We start from the raw sequence: 22,649 nt of genomic DNA, 5'->3' as shown, positions 1-22,649 counted from the left end.
GGGAGCGTGAGATAAAATCAGTTAAAGCAGCACTCCGAGTGATCCTTAGAGAGCAGTCAGTGCCAGAACCAGTACTGCAGACCCTCCTGGTAGAAGTTGAAAGAATTTTAAACTACAAAGCACTCGGCTACATATCGCCAGATATTGCGAATATAGGGTTTATTATATTTTATATGTTAATTTATTATAATAATTAGCTGTAACCCTGTTCCCTGAAAAAGCGGGAATGAGATGCTCCATGAAAACACTATCGGAACGCTATGTGTGACGGTTGTTGAAGCATGTGTGTCAAACACGACAAAAAATTTGGCATATATAACCTCGGTCAGGTGACGTCATTTGATTAGGTGCACCTGGAGGTTATAAATAGGCATGAACCGGAAACATCCCCAGGTCAATTTTGCCTGAAAGGACGTCCAGTCACGCATGCAGTGCGGCATTGGAGCGAAGCATCTCGTTCCCGCTTTTTCAGGGAACAGGGTAACAGCAAAGTAACCTGAGATGTTCCCTTTCAAAAGCTACATGTGATGCTGCATAAAAACGCTATGGGAATGAGAATACCAACGCCGCCGCACTGCAAGTGTCTGGACCCCCAGGGTTGTGTAGTCTGCGCACAGTCCTCCAAGGGGTCTTAGACATAATTCTGGGATGCTAGCATTGCATGGACATCCAACTATAAAATCTGACAAATGTGTGCGGAGAGGATCAACCTGCCGCATCACACACTTGCTGCAAGGGGATGCCTCTTGCAAAGCAATTAATGAGGCAAGCCCCCTGGTTGAATGGGCCTTAATTACTAGAGGCAAAGTCTTACACGCGCCTCATAGGCTAGGGCAATAGCATCTCTCACCCAATGTGACAGCATTTGTCCAGTGGCAGCCGCCCTTCGGCTGCGGCCCCCACAATGTATAAAAACCTGCTCTGATTTACGTCACTGGCTAGTGCGGTGGATGTACTGCAAATCTGAGAGCATGAACTGGAGACAGTAAGTGAAGTCTTTCCTGCTCCAGAGCTGTAAAAGGTGGAGGACAGAGGCTTCGAGAACAACTGGGTGCATAGCCAAGAATGAAACCTTTGGAAGATGGTTGGGGAAAGGATGCAGAATAGCTTTGACCAGCCCAGGGTCAAAGACATGACAAGCCGAAATAGCAGCTACGTACATTCTAAGAGTACAAGGGCATGAGCCAAAGCTTAATTTTTTTGTAGGACTCCAGCACTGAAACAATTTGGCAGTGGATTGGGTCTACATCTTTTACCATGCACCAATTTTTTATATATTTCATTTGAGGGCATAAGTTCTTCTAGAGGACTGACTACTTCGGGGTGGGGTTTCCAAACCCCGTGTGTCACAGCTTGCCTGGACAACAAGTTTGCTCCCATATTCATGTGCCCTGGAAAGTAAATCGTCCTGAGGGACAGGAACTTGTCCTGTGCCCCAAAGCAGAATCTGGTGCTCTAGCACAGTCTGCCCAGGCGATTATTTACGAGACTACCGAGTGTTAATCAGCACTAGGACATTGTAGCCTCTCAGCTGCTGAAGGGAGTATTTCAGGGCCATAAATAGAGTCATCGTTTCGAGGCAATTGATGTGCCATGCGAGAAGATGACCTCTCCAGATCCCTTGGGCTGGACGGCCATCTAAGACCGGACCCCAGCCCATGAGGGAAGCGTCTGTCATTAGCAGTTTGTGACGACAACATGGACCTAGAGTGGGAACCAGAGTCAAAGACTGGTGTATGAACCACATAGAACCACGTAACCCTTATTGCCTCAGGGGATTGGCCCTTGGATAAAATCCCCTGTATAGGGGGAATAGCCACAACTGGAGCGGTCTCAAACCGGAAGCTGCCATGAGACCTAACACTCTCTGAAAGTAGTAAAAGTTACTTTCTGGCCTAGCTTGATCTCCTATAGGGTATTGAGAATGGATTCGACATGCGCAGGAGACAGCTGTGTCTGCATTGCGGTCGAATCCCATGCGACACTCATAATATGTCATACTTGAGCAGGAAAGAGAACGCTTTTCGTGGCGTTGAGTCTTAATCCTAAAAATCAGAGTGAGCTAGGATGACATCTCGATGTTGAAGCGCTAGCTTCTAAGACTGAGCCAGAATCAGCCAGTCATCTATGTAATTCAGAATATGGATGCCCTGGAATCATAGAGCCAGGGCTGCATGCGTACATTTTATATATGTGCGTCCTTCTGGTCGATGGTCACAAACCAAAGTTCTGGTTGGATTTGAAAAACAATCATTTTGGCTGTCAACATTTTGATATTCAGCCCACAAAATGTAAAATTAGATACAACACCCCCTTTTGATGTTTGAACCATGGCCTCCTGCCAGTGCTTAGATCTCTCAGTAGGTCTGCCTGAGACGTGCTGAAAAGCTTTTCCCACCAACGAAGATGTTAGTCTACACAGCTTGGTGGGAGGTGTGGATTTTTCCCGGGAGGATGAGCTCCCAGGAGAGAGATAGCCCGCAAGCGTTTCTTTAATCTGGGGCATCATCATAAAAGACCTTTTCGCTTTTCGCATCAATGACATTCGAACAAAGCAATGTCAATAGCACATCAACACGGGATAAGTACGGTTTATTCCATGAAAGAGTTAACTCATCATAGAGGTCGCCAAGAAGGGGAGGGGCCATCATTGAGGCCCCTCCTCCGGCCACCTGACAGAAACCTGTCGTTTAACTTTGAGCGTTTGGGGGATTTTATAATTTATTTATTTATTTACGGCAAATCGAGGTGTACGCGTTCGACCGTGCGTGCGACCACTGTAATAAAAACTGATAGGCTCACTCCTCATAGAGTAGCGCTCTAAAGTGATAGTTTCCATCTCAGCAGAAGCGAGAGAAAGTTTCTTCCGCCCACTCACAGGAAGCGCCGAGGCGCGCTTAAAAAGTGGACGGTAAAAGCCCATGATCCGGTGAGAGAGCAAGAGAAAAGGAAGATTCCAAGAGAAAAGGAAGATTCCGTCTTGTGCGCTTCCGCCAGATATGCACACGAAAAATTCGTTGCAGCTCGCGGTTTCGTTTTAAAGATGGCGAGCCGAGTGAGAGCGACTTTAATAGGCAGAAAATCGCGGTACTCACCTGCTTCCTCAAGCCCGAGATAGCGTGCTCTTCCCCAAACACTGAAAACAGAATGCGTGGAGATCACCCTTAGCGAGATATTCTTCTACACGGAGGGACGGCACTCGTGTCTAACTTTGCCATCCTTCTGGGGAGTAATAAGGCACTTTCTATTTTCGCTTTCTTTTAAAAAGTGCTTGCACACACGCACACAACAATGCAGTCCTTGAGCTGAGGATGTTTCCGGTTCATGCCTATTTATAACCTTCAGGTGCACCTAATCAAATGACGTCACCTGACCTGTTTGACATATCTTCATTGGGTGACATTTTGTATCATTTAGTGTCTTCATTTGCCAGATTTTGCTGGTGTCTGTTATATCGTGTAAATTGTAAATTTATTACACAATGAAAGCTGTATATTGTATTTAGCACATTAAAATTTATTCCATTTATGTATTTATTTTTACGCATAGGCACAATTTACAAATTAGTGGTAATAGTAAACATTTTTAATATTGTTAACCTGCTGGTTTTAATGTTGTGGAGGACAGTATAGACACTGACTGGTCTCAGGTGGTGTTTGTTGTGGCTCATCACTGTATGCTGTTAATTGAGGATTTTTGATATGTTAATAAAACTATAATATTTCTCATTTGTGTTACATGCATCTCATTTATACAGTGGAACCTCGGATTACGAGCATAATTTGTTCTGGAAGCGGGCTCGTATACCAAAACACTTGTAAGAAATAATGGAAATTCAAATTATTCGTTCCACAGCCCCCAAAAATAAATACATAAAAAGAATTAACACAAAATCTAAAGTAAAACTAAAACAAACTAACCTGCACTTTACCTTAAAAAAAAGTAAAAAAAAATCCTGACAGATAAGTGTTTCCATTTATGCGCACAGGCGCTGTGTGTGTGTGTGTGTTGTTCTCTCTTGTGCTGTGTAGTGTGTGTATTATGTGTGTGCACACGTGTAATTTGACACCGTGCTCATCCCTCTCTGCTTCACACACACACACACACACACAAACACATTAAAGGCGAGAGAGAGTGTGTGTTTGTGTGTGAGTGAACCGGTGTAAAATTACGCGCGCACACACATAACACACACACACTGCAGGTCAAGAAAAAAAACACACACACACACACACACACACACACTGATGTTGATATTACCCGCAGCGCAAGAGAAAGAAAAAACGTTGTCTCAGCTGTGATCACGTGACGCTCGGCGTCAAATCAAGAAGCGCATGCGTGATACTCGTGATACTCGTGATACATGATACTCGTGCTCGTAAACTAAGACTATGCTAGTTTTCCAAGTCAAAATTTATTAAAAATCTTTGCTCGTCTTGCAGAACACTCGCAAACCGTGTTACTCATAATCCGAGGTTTTACTGTATCTGACTATAATTTAATTATGGCAGAAGCATGTCACCTCACGCATGTGTGTATATGGTCCATTTGCATAAGCAAATGAGTCATTAGCAAATATTAAAAAAAAAGACATGGATATAGTAAATTAAATTTAATATATAATGAAGTATATTGTTAAATATAAATTTATATCCATTAAGATATTAATTCAAATATATTTATTATATAAAAAGCGGCAATTCCTTATGTATTTTTCAATATATTATAATATATTAATACAATATATTATTCTGTCTATTGTGAAAATATTTAGATCACTAAATCATTCAATATATTGACAGTTAATATATAGAGAAATATATTTATTATATTTATAGCAAAATATATTCTAATACAAAAATATAAAATATGTCATACATAAGTGGTTTAAAAATAATAAGAAACTGTTATCACATAGTAAAATATTAAATACCCAAATAAAGTAATGTTAATTATTCATTATATGAAAATCCTGGCTGCAAAATAGTATAGAGATTCATTATAATTCATAAATATTAATATACCTTGTGCTGTTTTTCTCAGATGGCGCTAACATACGACTCGTTGGTGGCAGTAACTCCTGCTCTGGTAGAGTGGAAGTCTATTATAATAACCAGTGGGGAACAGTGTGTGATGATGGCTGGGACATGAGTGATGCACAGGTGGTGTGTAGACAGCTTGGATGTGGTAATGCTGTCAGCGCTCATCAAAGTGCCGCCTTTGGTCAGGGAAGTGACCCAATATGGATGGATGATGTTCAGTGTTCAGGAAGTGAAAGCAGCATCACACAGTGCACTCATAGGGGATTTGGAACACACGACTGTGGGCATAGTGAAGATGCTGGTGTTACTTGCTCAGGTACAGAAATCTATTTAATTATTACCTTATCATCTGTGTGTGTGTGTGTGTGTGTGTGTGTGTGTGTACATGCCTTCTCATTGCTAAAAATAGACAAAAAAAATTATCTTAGAGATTTCAGTAAATAATAATCAAATTAATTGTTTTTTAGAACAGGAAGCTACAAATTCCAAATGTGTTGAGGTTGGCTGTTATTTTGATAAATATAAAGATTATATACAATAACTGAACTACTTAAATGTTATGTAAAAAAAAAAAGACCTGTTGTAGATAATAAGTGTCACCTGGCGTGTCACCTGCTGTAGATAATAAGTATAGTCACATTACAGCATTTGGCAGACACCCTTATCCAGAGAAACCTATATTTTTATCTCATTATACATCTGAGTAGTTGAGGGTCAAGGGCCTGGCTCAAGGGCCCAACAGTGGCAACCTGAAGGTTTGAACCTGGGACCTTCTGAACCATAGTATAATGCTTTAACCACTGAGCTCCCCCTGACCCTGACATTGGGATGTGCTGTTATACCGTAGGATTAGTATCTGTCTCTTAGTCACTAAGTATTTTATTGTTCTTATATTATAACTTTGTGGCAACCCCTGAAAGGGAACAGCCGAAAGACAAAGAAGATATTATAACTATTTGCCAACATTTTTATTAGTTAAAGGAATTTTTTTTTTACATAAATTATGTTTAATAATGAGGATCATCTGTAATGTACATTGTCTGGGGAAAAAGTCACCTGCATCGAGCACTGAAAACAGGGCATGTTTAAAATGACTGGAACTGGGTTAAGAACCGTTCAACTCATTATTGAGTTGAGGGATAGTGCTGAACTGTCAACTTTGTGGAGGAGATGTGGTCGGAAAAAAATTATGCATGTAGAACACTTAATCAGTTTGTGATTTAGGAGCAGTGGTAGCTCAGAGGCTAAAGCACTGAGTTACTGATCTGAAGGTCAGTGGTTCAACCCCCAGCTCCACTAGATTGCCAGTGTAGCCCTCGAGCAAGGCCCTTTACCCTATCTGCTCCAAAGGCTCTGTATCATGGCTGACCCTGCGCTCTGACCCCAGTTACGCTTGGGTATTAAAGAAGGAATTTTACTGTGCAGTAATGTATATGTGACAAATAAATACTTAACTTATATTGCAAGCTATTTTTAAAAGTGAAAGTAAGCATTTCCATAAGCATAATGTGATAAAAACTCACAGCTAAACAGCTAATTAGGTGTGTGGCCATGAGAAAACCAAATGTTAGTAAAAAAAAAAAAACACTGATTCTTACACATTTTCTCACATTTCATAAACATTTCCATAATTTTCTTTTAAATCTGTAAAGCTCCTTTGTGCAATGACTATTGTTAAAAGCACTATATAAATAAACTTGAATTCAATTCAATATAATGAAAAAAAAAAAGTAACAATTGAAAAGGATCAGGGTAAGAAGGTAAGCCCATGAAGCGATGCTCCCATCATGCATAGTGTCCACTGTACAAGCCTCTGGAGACAGTGGTATGATCTGGGGTTGATCAGTTGCTCAGGTCTAGACTCAGCAACGTTATGTGTCAATAAAATGAAGTCAGCTGAAGACCTGAATGTACTTCAAATTGAGAAAGTGTAGTTCTGAGAAATCTTCACAAATGAATTCACCACCACAAAAGTGACTTTCTTTTGGTCAGGCAGTTTATGTTATAGCAGCTATGTACAGGGGATCCATCACCAAAATCCAACCCATCAACGTGTGATCTGTATTTTTCTATTGAATATTTGGTAATAACTGCAATAATATTGTGGAAAAATGTACATTATTTTGTATTTGTATTAATTCTCTTTATTACTCATGAGCAAACTGGGAGACAGATAAATCATTAATTTAATCCTATACATTTTTATATAATAAATCAGGCCTTTATGCAATCAGGCTGGTGAATGGTCTGAGTAACTGCTGCGGTCGAGTGGAGATCCAGAACGGCGCCCAGTGGGGAACAGTGTGTGATGATGACTGGGACTTAAAGGATGCAGAGGTGGTGTGTCGACAGCGTGGATGTGGTAAAGCAGTCAGCGCTCCTCATAATGCCCACTTTGGTCAGGGAAGCGAACAAATCTGGCTGGATAATGTTCAGTGTACTGGAACTGAGAGCTACATAGATCAGTGCTCACACGGAGGATTTGGATCACATAACTGTGGACATGGTGAAGATGCTGGAGTCGTGTGCTCAGGTAAGTCTTGGAGCAATAACCTGTTTGAGGTGAAAATCAATACTAAATTGTTTAATATACTGTATTTTTTCATCATAAGATTTGCAGAGTCCAACATTGACCCAGATTTCGCCAAACTCTGTGGTCTCACCTGGAGAAGTCCTTCAGTTCAGATGTTCCACACCCAGCCCAACATGCATCTCTGTAGACTTCAGTTTGTATAAAACTGGGACATTAATAAAGAAGCAAACTGCAGAGACTACAACAACATTTAATCTGACTGTAGATGAATCACATCAGGGCCAGTACACCTGTGACTACACATACAGGGAAAGTAACTCTACATCATCCAGGAGCAGCTCCATTACCATCACTGTGGGTAAGAGCAGAGAACATGTTCTTCTGAACAGCTTTGAGTTATTAGTTATTTATTTTTGGGCTCAACTTCTATTATTTTACTGTATAACTCAAGAAAAACTGGCAAAAAAATCCAATATTAGTAAAAAAAAAAAAACCTTCCTTTTTTATTATAAATCAGTTCATAACCAGATCAGAATGGTGAACGGTGCGAGTAACTGCTGTGGTCGAGTGGAGATCCAGCACAAAGCCCAGTGGGGAACAGTGTGTGATCATTCCTGGGACTTAAAGGATGCGGAGGTGGTGTGTAGACAGCGTGGATGTGGTAAAGCAGTCAGCGCTCCTCGTAATGCCCACTTTGGTCAGGGAAGTGAACCAACCTGGCTGGATGATGTTCAGTGTACAGGAACTGAGAGCTACATAGATCAGTGCTCACACAGAGGATTTGGAGTAGAGAACTGTGGACATCATGAAGATGCTGGAGTCGTGTGCTCAAGTAAGTCTTGGAGCAATAACCTGTTTGAGATGAAGATCATTACCAAATTGTTACAGTAAAAAGTATTTCTTCACTCTAAGATTTACAGAGTCCCACACTGACTCAGATCTCTCCAAACTCTGTGGTCTTACCTGGAGAAGTCCTTCAGTTCAGATGTTCCACACCCAGCCCAACATGCATCTCTGTAGACTTCAGTTTGTATAAAACTGGGACATTAATAAAGAAGCAAACTGCAGAGACTACAACAACATTTACTCTGACTGTAGATGAAACACATCAGGGCCAGTACACCTGTGACTACACATACAGGGAAAGTAACTCTATATCATCCAGGAGCAGCTCTATTACCATCACTGTGGGTAAGGGACATTTTCTGGGCTTTTTACTTGCACCTCTGTTTGCAGTCTGCAGGTTTTGTAAGTTTTAACACAGATTCACACATTTATATTTAAAGTTCCATGTTATTTTCTAGTTGACTTGCAGCAGCCCAATATCTCCTTCAGTGATGCTGATAAACCAGAAGTAACAAGAGGTTACAGCTTCTCCATCAACTGCTCCACGGAACCTCAGTATCCAGGAGGTTCCTTCCACTTGGATTTCAAAGGATCCAACATCACCAGGACTCAGTCAGCTGTTAACCACTCAGCTGTCTTCCTTTTTCCTGAGGCAGATTTTGTTCATCAAGGAAACTACAGCTGTACTTATGAAGTTAACGTGTCTTCACGCACCTTTACCTCCACTGCTACTGGACCCCTGTTCATCACTGTGAAACGTATAGTAAAATAAACTAGTTCTGTTCTTGTGTGTGTTATGCAGTTTGTTCTTTGAAGATAATGTTAATGATTATGATGATGATGATGATGATGATTTGTCTCTCAGCATATCTGACTCCCTACATTGGTGCTGGAGGAACAGTAGGACTGCTTATTATCTTATTTCTAATCATTTACTTTGTGAAGACACAGAAAAGACGGAACCTTCAGGTGGATAGGAAGAGCAATACACAAGGTGAGTTTTTAAAGTCATAAATGTTTCGTTATATTAAATAACATCCGTTTTCAGACAGAACTACTCAAAAAAAAATTTATACTACAGCGCCGTTAGATTTTTAAAACTGATTTTCTTTCTAAATCAGTTTTAGTGCAGCCACAAATCTCAGGTTTATATTTACAAGCTCATGGTAATTTGTGACTGTATCCATAGTAACAACCTACGCAGAATCTTTTACAGGGATTACGCCAAATAAAAAATGTAAACTTGTATGTATTTTGAAACAAATAATTTGTAGGTGAAAGAAACAAATATCAGAGTCCACAAGGAGAGACTGACACAGATGATGAAGCTGATTATGAAAACCAAGAAACTATTTTCCAACAGAAGAATTCAGAGGACTTGGATGATGTCTACGCTAATGTTGATGCTGATGAACAAAGAAGGGCCATGGACAATGACTATGAGGGTGATGAGGACGTTTATGCAAATTGTGTAGAGTAGTTTGATGAACAAAACATTTATTCAATAACAACAGTCTAGAAACAAGCATGCTTACATTGGATAACTTTAGATTGTAAAAATACCCTCATTTTATATATACAGATATATACAGTGAACCTCGGATTACGAGTAACGTTGTTTACGAGTGTTCCACAAGACGAGCAAAGATTTTAAATAAATTTTAACTTGGAAAATAAACAAGTCTTGGTTTACGAGTACTGAGTATCATGTATCACGCATGCGCTTCTTCTTTTGACGCCGAGCGTCACGTGATCACAACTGAACCAACACTTTCTCTCTCTTCCACTGCGTAATTGTGGGTAATTGTCTTCTCTGCTGGGTCTTATTGCTTGTCTCTTACTGGTATAATTAACATCCGTGTACGTGTGTACTGTTTATTATAACACACGTGTGTAAAGTCAAAGAAAGTCTCATTAAAGAGGTTAAAGATACACTTTTTCTCTCTGTGTGTCAGCCTGCCGTTATGTGTGTGCGCGCACGTCATTGGACATTATGCCGCTTTATACACACCCTCCTCTCGCCTTCACACAAACACACTCACTCTCTCTAATGGAAACTCTGCTCTGCCGCGATTCTTTGCAAAGGTAGAGCATTTGTTTGTTTGTTTTACTTTATAGCAGTGATTCTGTTAGTGGGTTGCTCACGCGAGACGATGTTCCTTGCAAATTTTTCAGATAAAACAATCTTTCCGTGAACACACACACACACACACACACACACACAGAGCGCCTGTGCACATAAACGGAATCACTTATCTGTCGGGATTTATTTTGACTTTTAAAGTAAAGTGCAGGTATATATGTTTTATTTTTACTTTATATTTTGTGTTAATTATTTCTATATATTTATTTTTTTGGGGCTGTGGAACGAGTAATTTGATTTTCCATTATTTCTCATGGGAAAATTCGCTTTGATTTACGAGTGTTTTGAAATATGAGCCCGCTTCCGGAACAAATTATGCTCGTAATCCAAGTTTCCACTGTATTTCTATAGTGAGATATTTAAAACAGTGGGAGATGTACCACTAGGGGGCCTCAGCACACACTTTTCGAATCCCTGCGTTAATCTAAAACATTTAATATTGTTTTTGTTTACAGATATTGTAGCATTTTTTCTTTTATTTCTCTAGTTAATTATACAATTATATTTGGAATAAACCAACAAACAAACAAATAATTTTTTGAGATTTGTGAAGGCTTTCTCGCCTGATGATTAAGATGATAAATGATTAAGATTATAAATAAAGGATAAAGGTATCATACAGGCCTACATGCACTTTTTCAAGCTGTTTGGACTGAACTGTGTGTTAGGAGAGTGTGTACACAACCACTCTACAATGATAAAGAGTCGCCCAGTGATTTCCTTTTCATTTATTAAAATAACATGCCCCTTCTGAAATCAGGCCAATCTCAAATGCATGGCAATGTGATGCCACACCAAAAGAGGCCGCTCCTACACTAGTTGATAGACACTGGTGTTTTAGCAAAGACCCGCCCCGAGTGAGAAGAAGTTGTCGGCCATTGTTTTTCGCCGCTGGAGCAAAATGTTGCCTAAGCGAGTGTGTTGTACAGTTGTTGGGTGTAATAGCGAACACAGCAGTCGTCATTCACTACCGACATCTGGGCCGCTGAGGACGCAGTGGCTGAATTTAGTTTTTGAAGCTAACGTCCCCACCGATCTACCTAAATGCGTTCATGTTTGCGCTAATCATTTTTCACCAGACTGCTTTATAAACTCGGGTCAATATAAAGCAGGTTTTGCTACGAAGCTGCTCTTAAAAAATGGATCTGTACTAACGCTTCGTGTTCCTGCTTCATCTTCACCAGGCTCGGTGAGTGTAATTCCTTTTTCTGTGAATCTTTGCAGATCGCCTTTTCTAATAATCACGATGAATGCGGAGTGTAAGTTAACTTATACTCTCATAGAACATGGTTATGGCTTCTTCTCTGTGTACATCCGTCTCTATATAATCCCTAATCGCCCGTTTATAATAAACAATGCATTAAGGTGATTGTCTAGTTGCAAACTGTGTACGTAGTCGGAAAACTATATTATGCTTACCTTTGTAACGTTAGATGGTTTATAACGATGTCTGTCGAAGATTAAGAAGTCATGTAAACACATCAGTAAACACATCGCGTCCGTATCTCTCTCAGTAAGCTTCTCCGCTTTTGTTGTTGTTGCTCGCGGCAGCGTAACAGCCCGTTAATTCATGCCCATGCAGTGATGAGAAAGACAAATCGAGTCGATGCATGTCCATTCTTTTAATTTTTGCGTTGTCAGGCGATATTACAAACTTCCGCGTAGGTTCCGTACTTAAATCAAACCAAAAACTACTTAAGAAAACAGGCTCAAGCTCTATATTCCAGCGTTTTCCAGTTTGGACTGCATTACCCACAAAGCATTGCCCGCACTGCGTTGTGGGCAATGCTTTGTGGGTTATGCAGTCCAAAGCATTGCCCGCACTAAACTACACTCCCGTGGCTATACCCCACGTGTGTTGTGAAGACACGCCCCACAGAACTAGGGGGCGGGCTCAGCAGAGATCATAAGCATTTAAAGCAGCATGTACTGAAATAGGTTGCTGAGAACAGAGCTAGTTTTTACCAGTTAAAAGTAGTGTTTTTTTACACAACCATTGAGAATTTTTAATTAACGTATAATACAAACTTTTCATTAGGACCCTAAAGAATCATATTAACATTTAATGAAAAATGATATGTGTGGGACCTTTAATGTATTCCTTATTCAATACTTCCACAATTGAATGTGTTTATTAACTATGGATCACTGGAGTGTGTTTTCTCCCCCTTGTTTTTCCCACATGTGTGTGTGTGTGTGTGTGTAAGAGTTCATGATGGTTTGCTGTTGTTTTAGGTTATTTTACTAAAAACTACTATCATATTATTAAAGCTGAGATTTTACTAAAAATTCTCTCTCTCATTTTTATCATTTAGACGCGATGTATTAAAACGGTGCATTAATACTGAATAAACACCTGAAATAAAACTGAAACAAAAACCCAAAACAAAAAGCTCCCTCGTCTCCTCGAGACAGGGTGGAGTTTGGTATCAAACAATAAATGCTCTCTTCTGCTCAAGACGAGGTTATTCTTTAGTGGGTTTACCTCTTATTTTTCTCACGTTTTGTCTCTTTTCAGTTTTCTCTTTTTGTTTAACTTTTACTTTGGTTTGAATGCCATGTGCTGCTCGCTTTCAGACTCTTAACCTCTTGGTGTCTTTTCTTTTAAGCTTGATATTTTCTTTGGCCCTATTACTGGAGCAACACACTCTTCACCTGGTTCTACCTACTGTAATAATAGCACATCATGTGTTAGTTTCCAGGGGCGTAAATAGACGTGCTGGTGTTCTGAACAACACAGTGCGTTTCCTAGCAGATCTGCCCTCGGCCGTTACATTTTCTTTTCAGTTCTCTCTTTTATTTTGACTTTTTTCTGAATGCAGAATTCTTTTCTTTGTCTTTTTCTTGATCTTGCACTTAAACTGACACCTGATGCCACCTAATGATTGCACGTCATATGCCGGTCTCCAGACTCTCCTGATTGCCCCCATGACAACATACCCAGTGGATCTGTTCTAAAGCGACCCCCATAACAGAATGTTCACACCAGATTAGGAGCCCGCAGACTTAGAGTAGACGGTCAGAAGTGAATGATCGGTATAACCGAGCAAGTGCTAACTGAGCTGTTCACAGCTGTTTTTTGAGCAGATTTTCTGGGTCACTTCTACTCCTGACTTGACTCAGTAGTTTTTTAAATAATATAGTTTTTTAATTAATTGTGACTTGTGTGTATGTTTAATCCATGTACTTTTGTTCACTCTATTTACTTGTTGAAAATATAATAAAACATAATAAAGAAAAGTTAATCTAAATTTGCTCTTTTTTTTTTACAAAGCGATGCAATAGTGATAATAATAAAAACTAAATAAAGAAATTACCCTCATCTTCATCTTTGTTATTGTGTTGAACATCATATTTAAACCATGTGCCCAAAAGTATATGAACACATCTCTACTCTATTTGATTCTTCCTCAGACAGTAAGCAGAAAGTTGGAAGCATGTAACACAACTGTGGTGCTACTTCCAAAGATCTAATACACAATAATAAGTAAAATGCCAAATTACACCACATGGGGACTTTCACACAATTTTACTTTTTTTTTTTTCCCTTTTTGCCCTGTGGAATTAAATTTGTAATCTTTGCCCACTTCTGGTGATACCCGTATGGTCTCTGTGCCCAGTGTGTTTAGAGGAATATTTGAGTTCTCAGAGATTTTTTTGTCAGTTAAAGAAAAGAAAAGTATTTTTTATAATATTATCTTAATTTTCTTGTTTGTTTGTGTCATTTACATTAACATCTTAGCTTTTTTCTGTAGTGAGATGTTTATAAAATATAAAATCTGCGGTTTACCTGGACTGGAGATTTGTGATGCGGAGACAGAAAATGATTCAGTTTATTCCGGGAAGTTTATTGATCAAGATCAGCCTTATCATGAACTCTATCCAGTGTATTTCATGACTTTGTATTTAAAGGTGATTTGTGCTTTTTTTTAATTTTTAACTTCTCCCTAAAACATGAAATAACAATTGGTAATGTACACAAATGCAGGTCTGATTCTCTGGTTATTATTATTATTATTATTATTTCAAGGAAAGCGACATTCCCACATAGTCGCACTTTTTCCCGCTTTCTGTTAGAGTTTTTATGTATTCTGGTAAATCTTTTCTCTGGGGACAAATGAATGTGTTCAATAATACAGATCACTGGAGTGTCGTTTTTACCTTTGAACTTTAAACGGTTCCCCGGTTTGCTGATGTCTAGTTCAATTGACCAAAAGTCCAATCATTAGATTTCTTACACTATTTTCATATGCAGTAATTACAGGTGAGATTTTACTGAAACTCTCTGGCTCACTCACTTACTCTCTCTCTCTCTCTCTCTCTCTCTCTCTCACACACACACACACACAAATGCATTTCTATTAAGACATGAAGTATTAAAAATAGAGCATTAATGCTGTATAAAATAAACACCTTAAACAGTTCAGTGTTTGTATTGGCGGCTCGGTGGCTTTAAATAGTTAGAACCGGGTTTGTTTCCCGCCTCGGGTCTGTCGATGGAGATTGGTGGATCTTCTCCTTGTTGTTGGTGGGTTTCCTAAAAAATGTCAGTAAATTTAACGGTAAAATACTGTATAAATGCTACAGAATAAAACCGTATTCCACAAAACATGCAATAACCGTAAAATTTACAGTGAAAAACCGTAATTAGTTTTACAGAAGTAATACCTTACATTTAACAGTTAAAAACATATGAAAATACGGTTAATTGCAGTAAAATCAACCATATACTGTATTATCCCTTACAGAAAATACATGAATTTTACATGTTTTTACATGTGCAAAAATGTGTTTTTGGAACATTTTTGTGTGAAACCCATGGGATCACATGTGAAAACCATGAGATAAACATGATGTTATTATTTTGTTAAAAATTAAACCTGCTTGTGGTGATTTCAGTCAATGCTCTCTAAAAAAACATCCTGGAGAAAAGCGTTTCAACATATTTATGCCTCGAATTTTTTGTAATCTGTACAAATTAGAAAAGAATTTAGTTGAAGAATAATTAGTTGTTATCATAAAATATTGTATAGTAGTGTTTTAAAAAAACAGTAAACACAAAAAAATTAACAAGGCAGGTTGTCCACTTTACGTAATATAATTACTTTCATATACTCAAAATAATCGTATTTTTTGACGTAAAATGTTTTTTTTTTTTTTTTTCGATTTAGGGTAAAGTAATTTTGTAATTACGGTCAATTCGACCGTACAAATTCTTAATACGTTGTCTAATTACAAACCATTCATGTTAAGTCAACATTTCATACAGTACAGCAGGGGGCAGTAGCGAGACCCCAGCTGTCATGAACCGCTAATGAAACAGAAGAGCGAGACAATTCAAACTACACCTGCGCTGGAGTTAATTGACTCTCCGCCTGCGCGCGCGTTACCCTTTGCAGTTCTGTCCGTTTTAACAGAGGAGGTCAACACACGGAAAGGTAAGATATTAGATTTTTTTTTTCGCCAGTACATATTTTTTATATGGTATAATATATATGGTATTTATCTTTGACCTGCTTCTGTAGTTTTAAAGAGTGCTAGTGTTTTAGACGGAAGTAAGCTAACGGATTTAGCCACGTGTCACAGGTCCACTGCATAGATTTCCATTATTTGGCAAAATGTATATAATTATATATAGTAATAATTGTTATCTTAACTTATATCTGTGGTTTAAACAAAACAACATTGTAATAAGATGCTTGATAAAAGGGCTGGTGGTATAATTACCTAATTTTAAGATACCATGAATTAAACATTGGCCTGTTTTTACATTTTTTTTTTTTTTTTTTTTACAAATGCTAAAATAATGGTGTACAATATGAAAATGGTCTTGCAATAAAGTATATTTTTGTGTATAATGGGCAAATTTTTATACTTGATGTTAACCTAATTAAAATGTTAACATCTTTATAAATTTTTTTTTCTTTTGCAGTTTTTCTGGTCCTTAATAAAAGGTGTGCTTTACTCGCAACAGGTAAGATCTACGTCTACTAATGGAAATCCTGTTTCTCACATGACATTTCATTTGTTAGTTCTGAGTAGCTTGTTACTTTTAGTGAAATGTTTACTCACTTAATAGGATTGTATTTTGAGTATATTGTATATTGTATAAGTATATTGAGTACTTTTTTTCTCTCTCTTTTTGTTTTTTTTAAGAATGCAACTGTTGAGAAGAAGAGGGAGTGCCTCATCAAGGCACTTTGTGTCTACCTTAATGAAGATCCGGACAGTCTCTTCAAAGAATATCTGGTAGGTAATGCTAATGATTACTGCAGATGTAATAGTATCATTGGGCTCTTCAGAATATCACTATCCATTGAGCCTTCTTAAATTATAAGTTAAAGCTGCTATTAGATGGCATCAGATCACAGGTGTACTTGAGAAAGGAATGTGAGAAATCAGTGTGGACCAAATGTTAGTGATTTAAAGACTAGAAAAACAACTACAGGGAAAAATGCAATGCAAACAGGCTCTTTGGAATTCTGTATTAGTCTAGTGATTTTCATTTTTGCTTTTTTGTGTATCAATAGGATACATTTACATTTACATTTAGTCATTTGGCAGACGCTCTTATCCAGAGCGACTTACATTTTTATCTCATTATACATCTGAGCGGTTGAGGGTTAAGGGCCTTGCTCAAGGGCCCAACAGTGGCATCTTGGTGGTTGTGGGGTTTGAACCTGGAATCTTCCGAACCGTAGTCCAATACCTTAACCACTGAGCTACCCCTGACCCCAAAGGTATGTTACCCCCTGTGACATTAATGGAGGTTTTTAAGGTTACATTTACATTTGGGCATTTGGCAGACGCTCTTATCCAGAGCGACTTACATTTTTATCTCATTACACATCTGAGCAGTTGAGGGTTAAGGGCCTTGCTCAAGGGCCCAACAGTGGCAACTTGGTGGTTGTGGGGTTTGAACCTGGGATCTTCTGAACCGTAGTCCAACGCCTTAACCACTGAGCTACCCCTGGCCTCATCTGGATACAGATGGCTGTGCTGCAGAGAGGATCTTGAACATGTTGTATTTGGCATCTACAGCATCAATGTTGGATGTGATGCCACTACCTCTCCAGCTGATGTTGGAATTGTTATTGAGGGTGTTGAAGTGCTTCATGACTTGGGAGACATCGCTACTGCATGTACGGTCTTAATGTCTCCAGTTATTCTCAGGAACTGAAAACATTCTCTGAGGTACTGCAGAAGATCTTCCTCCAGCTGGATGCTACCAGACTTTCACCAAAAGTACAGATGCTTAAAAACAAACTTTAAGTATAAACCAACATCAAGCACCTGAGTTGAGTTCCCAATGAAGGCCTTTTTTGCACTTTTTTGAAAATGTTTGGATGTTTTGTTTTGGATGCAATATATTTGGGCTTTGTTTGTATTTGATAGAAAAAATAGGGGGAAATGATCTTAATTTTGTTAATATGGTAAATTAACAAATGTTTAGTTGGTATTATTGACCTTAAGGACAGGGTTGTGCATTTTCCTTTTAAAAAATGTTTTTTATTTTTTTATTTTTTTTTTTTAAGATTTATACAGTGATAACCTTTTTTGTTTTCTATTTTTTTGTGGGTGACATGATTTTTTTCTTATGTAAAACATGTCCAGAATACTGTTCTGTAACAGTGAGTACTGTTTTAATGTTTTTTTGTGTGTCAAACACGCACATTTTTCCCCCCTCTTTAAATGTGTTAAAGTTGGGGGGAAAAACGTTAGAATATGTTGCATTTTGTGTGCAGTATGTCTTTTGTATTGTTGGACCATAATATTCTCAATTTCTCAATCGCAAGTTGTAAACATATTTGCATGGCTTGTCATGTCAAAATACATGCCCGCTGCAGACATGTCGAAAAGGTTTAGAGATGATCACCCTTACAATATACGAGAAAGACACCTGCTTAACTCTGATTTCACAATAATATTAAGCGAGTATATACAGTAGCAAACTTAAGTCTCTTTTATCATAAACCCCTTTGATGGATCTGCAAACATGTATTTTTACAAAAAGACAATTTATGATTTAATTTAGGTTTGTATAAAAGTATTAATAGTTTCTTAAAGGTAAAATTTCAATGTTTAGCAATGTAACTTCTATCTTTTCTTGCTCTCAGCTTATGTGATAAAATAGTGCTTTGACAGAATTGCTGAATGAATTCACTTATGTTCAGTTTATTTATATTAAAAATAAAAAAATTTTTTCCTCAGTTTAAATAGTTTTGTCTGCTTTGTGAAATAATTATAGGTTTTAACTGTATTTATTACAACATAAACCTTTAAGTAAGACAGTTCTGAACTGTAAAAAAGATGTTTATGAACTGTAAATATTAGTGTAAACCCTGGAATTTGAAGGGTATAAACTTTTTTTTTTTTTTAGCAATAAGTATGTTAGACAGTTATAAACTGTAAAAAAAACAAAAAAAACAATTGAAATCCATAAAATATACAGTACAGTGGTTGCAATCTCATAAAACTAATAACGTTGCTACCGTATTTTTGACGGTAAAGTTCTTGCAACCACAGCTGCCAGTTTTTTACCGTAAAATTTACGGTTTATTTTTTACAGTGCGCAGTCCAGAGACATGCAGTTTAGGTTAACTGGAGATTCCAAACTGTCTGTAGTGTGTGTCTAAGAGTGTGTGCTATGAGATGGATTGGTGCCCTGTCCAGTGTGTACCCTGCCTTATGACCCAAGTCTCCTGCGATAGGTTCCAGCCCCCCTGTGACCCTGTATACAGGATAAAGAGGTACAGACTATGAGTGACTGAGTGTTTGTACTTAAAAATTTCACATATTACATACATATGTATTTGTTTTTGTATGTAATTCTGTAGGTACAGTATGTTGTACATAACCCTCCAGAAATAGTCTACTGTATTATTAGAAAGGAGGAATCATAAAAGTAAAGCAAACAAACACACACAAACTCTGTCTCCACTGTTTTTAAAGGTGAGAAACTGGTTAATTAGTTTTGTTGTTGTTGTTTTACTTTACAGCAGTGATTCCGTTAGTCTGCGCTCACGTGAGTGTGACTAGCGAGATTTCTTGCTATTTTTTAAACGGTTTTAAAAACGATCTCTCTGTTAATGTGTGTATGTGTGTGTGTATTTACCCAGCAGGGGAGACGATTACCTACAATTCCGCAATTGCTCGTAAACCAAGGCAATGTTCATTTTTCAAGTCAAAATTTATTAAAAATCTTTGCTTGTCTTGCAGAACACGCGTAAACCTCGTTAATTGTAATCCGAGGTTCCACTGTATACACCGCATTCCAAATAATTATGCAAATATTTTAAATGTTTTTAAATTAAACTCATGAATGGTGTTGCGTCTCAGAGCTCTTTGGATCACTGAAATGAATCTCCGACACCTGTGATAATTACTTTGGCAGATAAGCCTAATTAAAGGGAAAGTACTAAAAAAGGTTGGTCCACATTATTAAGCAGGCCACAGATTTTAAGCAATATGGGAAAGAAAAAAGATCTCTCTGCTGCCTAAAAGCGTCAAATAGTGCAATACCTTGGACAAGGTATGAAAACATTGGATATTTCACAAAAACTTAAGCGTGATCATCATACTGTACGACATTTGTGGCACAGACGGGTTAGTGCAGATAAAGGCAGAATGAGGAAGGTTTCTGCCAGACGAATTCATTGGATTAAGAGAGCAGCTGCAAAAAAGACCATTACAAAGCAGCAAACAGGTTTTTAAAGCTGCTGGTGCCTCTTGAGTCCCGCGAACCTCAAGGTGTAGGAACCCTTAACTAAGGCTCACAAGCAGAAACGGTTGCAGTGGGCCTAGACATACATCGTTTACTGATGAGTGTTTTGCAATCCTGGATGGTCCAGGTGGATGGAGTAGTGGTTGGTTGGTGGATGGCCACCATGTCCCAACAAGGCTGTGACATCAACAAGAAGGTGGTGTGGTCTTGTTTTGGGTTGGAACCATGGGGAGAGAGCTGGTAGGGCCATTTAGGGTCCCTGAAGGTGTGAAAATGACCAAAAAGAAGAACCGTGTCTTTTGTAGCAAAATCTTTATGCATGACAATGCACCATCTCATGCTGAAAAGAATACCTCTGTGTCATTGGCTGCGATGGGCTTAAAAGATGAGAAACTCATGGTGTGGCCACCATCCTCCCCTGACCCCAACTCCATTGAGAACCTTTGAAGCATCCTCAAGCAAAAGATCTAGGATAGGAGGCAGTTCACATCAAAGCAGCAGCTTTGGGAGGCTTTTCTGACATCCTGCAAAAAAAAAATTCAAGAAGAAACTGTTTAAAAACTCCCAAGTTCAATGAACGCAAGAATTGTGAAGGTGATATCAAAGAAGGGGTCCTATGTTAAGATGTAACATGCCCTGTTAGGATGTTTTTGATTTAAATAGCTTTTGATTTCAGTAAATATGACCTCATAATGCTGCAAATTCAACATAAGCCTATTTTCAAATCTTTACAACCTATAAAATGTTTTAACTCTGTTGTGCATAATAATTTGGAACAGTGCGTTTTTAGTTTTTTTTTTTTTTTAATAAATATTATAATTATAAGGTTTGTTTATTAAATTTAAATTATACCCTAATGGTTGATGACTTGAAAATTATACTGACTGTCATTTGCATTGACTAATTATGAAAATCAGAGAAAGATATCATTTGCACAATAATTTGGAACACGGTGTGTATATATATATATACATACACATATATACATATACATACATACATACATACATACATACAGTCACCTAAATGATTAAATCAAATTCAAATTCAAATTTTATTTGTCACATACACAATCATACAGAGTACAATATGCAGTGAAATGATTTTGTGCGACCACAGAGTCGCGACGGCAGTCACCTAACCGGCGCCATCATAGAAAATAAGGAATAAGATACATTAGGATAACGAGGGTAAAAAATCCCCTCCCAGACTGTCCTTCGAAAAGGGCAGTGTGCGATCAGGGGTACAAAAAATACCTCAGCAACAAGCACAGAAAAACATGTAAACACAAGACATAAACATTGCAACGATGAGGGTACAGGGGATAGGAAATGTCCAATGTAGGCAAACAGCTCCAGTCCCTGCAGCTAGAGAGCGCTGGTCCCGATTCCGCCTACCCACACTGAAGGGAATAAGCACACGAAGGCGTTGGATATGGGGAAGGTAGAGTGTCTATCTGTAGCTGTTCTGTGAGTGCGTGAGTGTGTGCGTGTCAGTTGTAAGCCTGTAACATCCCATAATAGTCTGCGCCAGGTGTCCTTAAAGGGGGGAGGAGTAGGATTCCAGAGCGTCTCGTTATCTTGGTCTTCGGGGAGTTAGTTATGTCTCCAGCCATGGACTTGAAATGCAGTAGCTGGAAAGAAAAGGGGCAGCCGAAAAAGAAAAACATATTTTCCAGGTTTCGATCAATATCTGCCAATTTCACAGATATTTAATGTCCATCACTGGTCTCCAGGTCTGTCCAAATCACGTTGCATAGCTGCTAGTCTCACCAAGATGTTATCCAATTTGCGGTCCAGTACCACAGTCTGATTACTGACAGCTCTCGTCACCACTATTTCCCAGCCAGCCAGTCTCTTGGGGTTGAGACTGACTGCTTTTAAAATTTTACGATATCCAAGAATCCCACCTAATCCAATCAGCAGAATCCCAGTTATCAGAGTTCCGAATAGGTAGATATCTTCAACATCCTCCAGAGACAGTGCGGCCAGGCACACAATGCGCCACTTCTCCCAACCGTCCATCGTGTATCCAGCAGCAAACGTCCCAGCAGGACAAGTAGGTTCCCCAGAACCCACATTTCTCGTCGAGAAGATCGTGTCAATTGCATTCAGAGACCACTTGATCAAATCCAGATTCCTTTATATTTTCAAGAGCAAGACGAAAAGAGTCTCTAAATAGTAATCACAAGACAGACAGAGAAGCAAGCGGGGAGAGATAAGGGAGGGAGAGCAGATGCGACCGCCTTCGTCGAGAGCCAAGAGGGAACACCTGTTCAATTTCTTATTAATGCAATTATCTAATTAACCAATCACATGGCAGTTGCTTCAATGCATTTAGGCGTGTGGTCCTGGTCAAGAC

The 22,649-nt window shown here is 38.6% G+C and overlaps 1 pseudogene; it reads left to right on the top strand.

Moving 5' to 3' along the window:
* The first annotated feature begins 1,658 nt into the window (after positions 1-1,658).
* The window catches only part of LOC128544941 (deleted in malignant brain tumors 1 protein-like), a 78,480-nt pseudogene continuing 57,489 nt past the window's right edge, over positions 1,659-22,649 (top strand).

Source organism: Clarias gariepinus, chromosome 16 (genome assembly GCF_024256425.1).
Source record: "Clarias gariepinus isolate MV-2021 ecotype Netherlands chromosome 16, CGAR_prim_01v2, whole genome shotgun sequence".
Classification (NCBI taxonomy): Eukaryota; Metazoa; Chordata; class Actinopteri; order Siluriformes; family Clariidae; genus Clarias; species Clarias gariepinus.
This window is presented reverse-complemented; position numbering and strand designations above follow the sequence as displayed.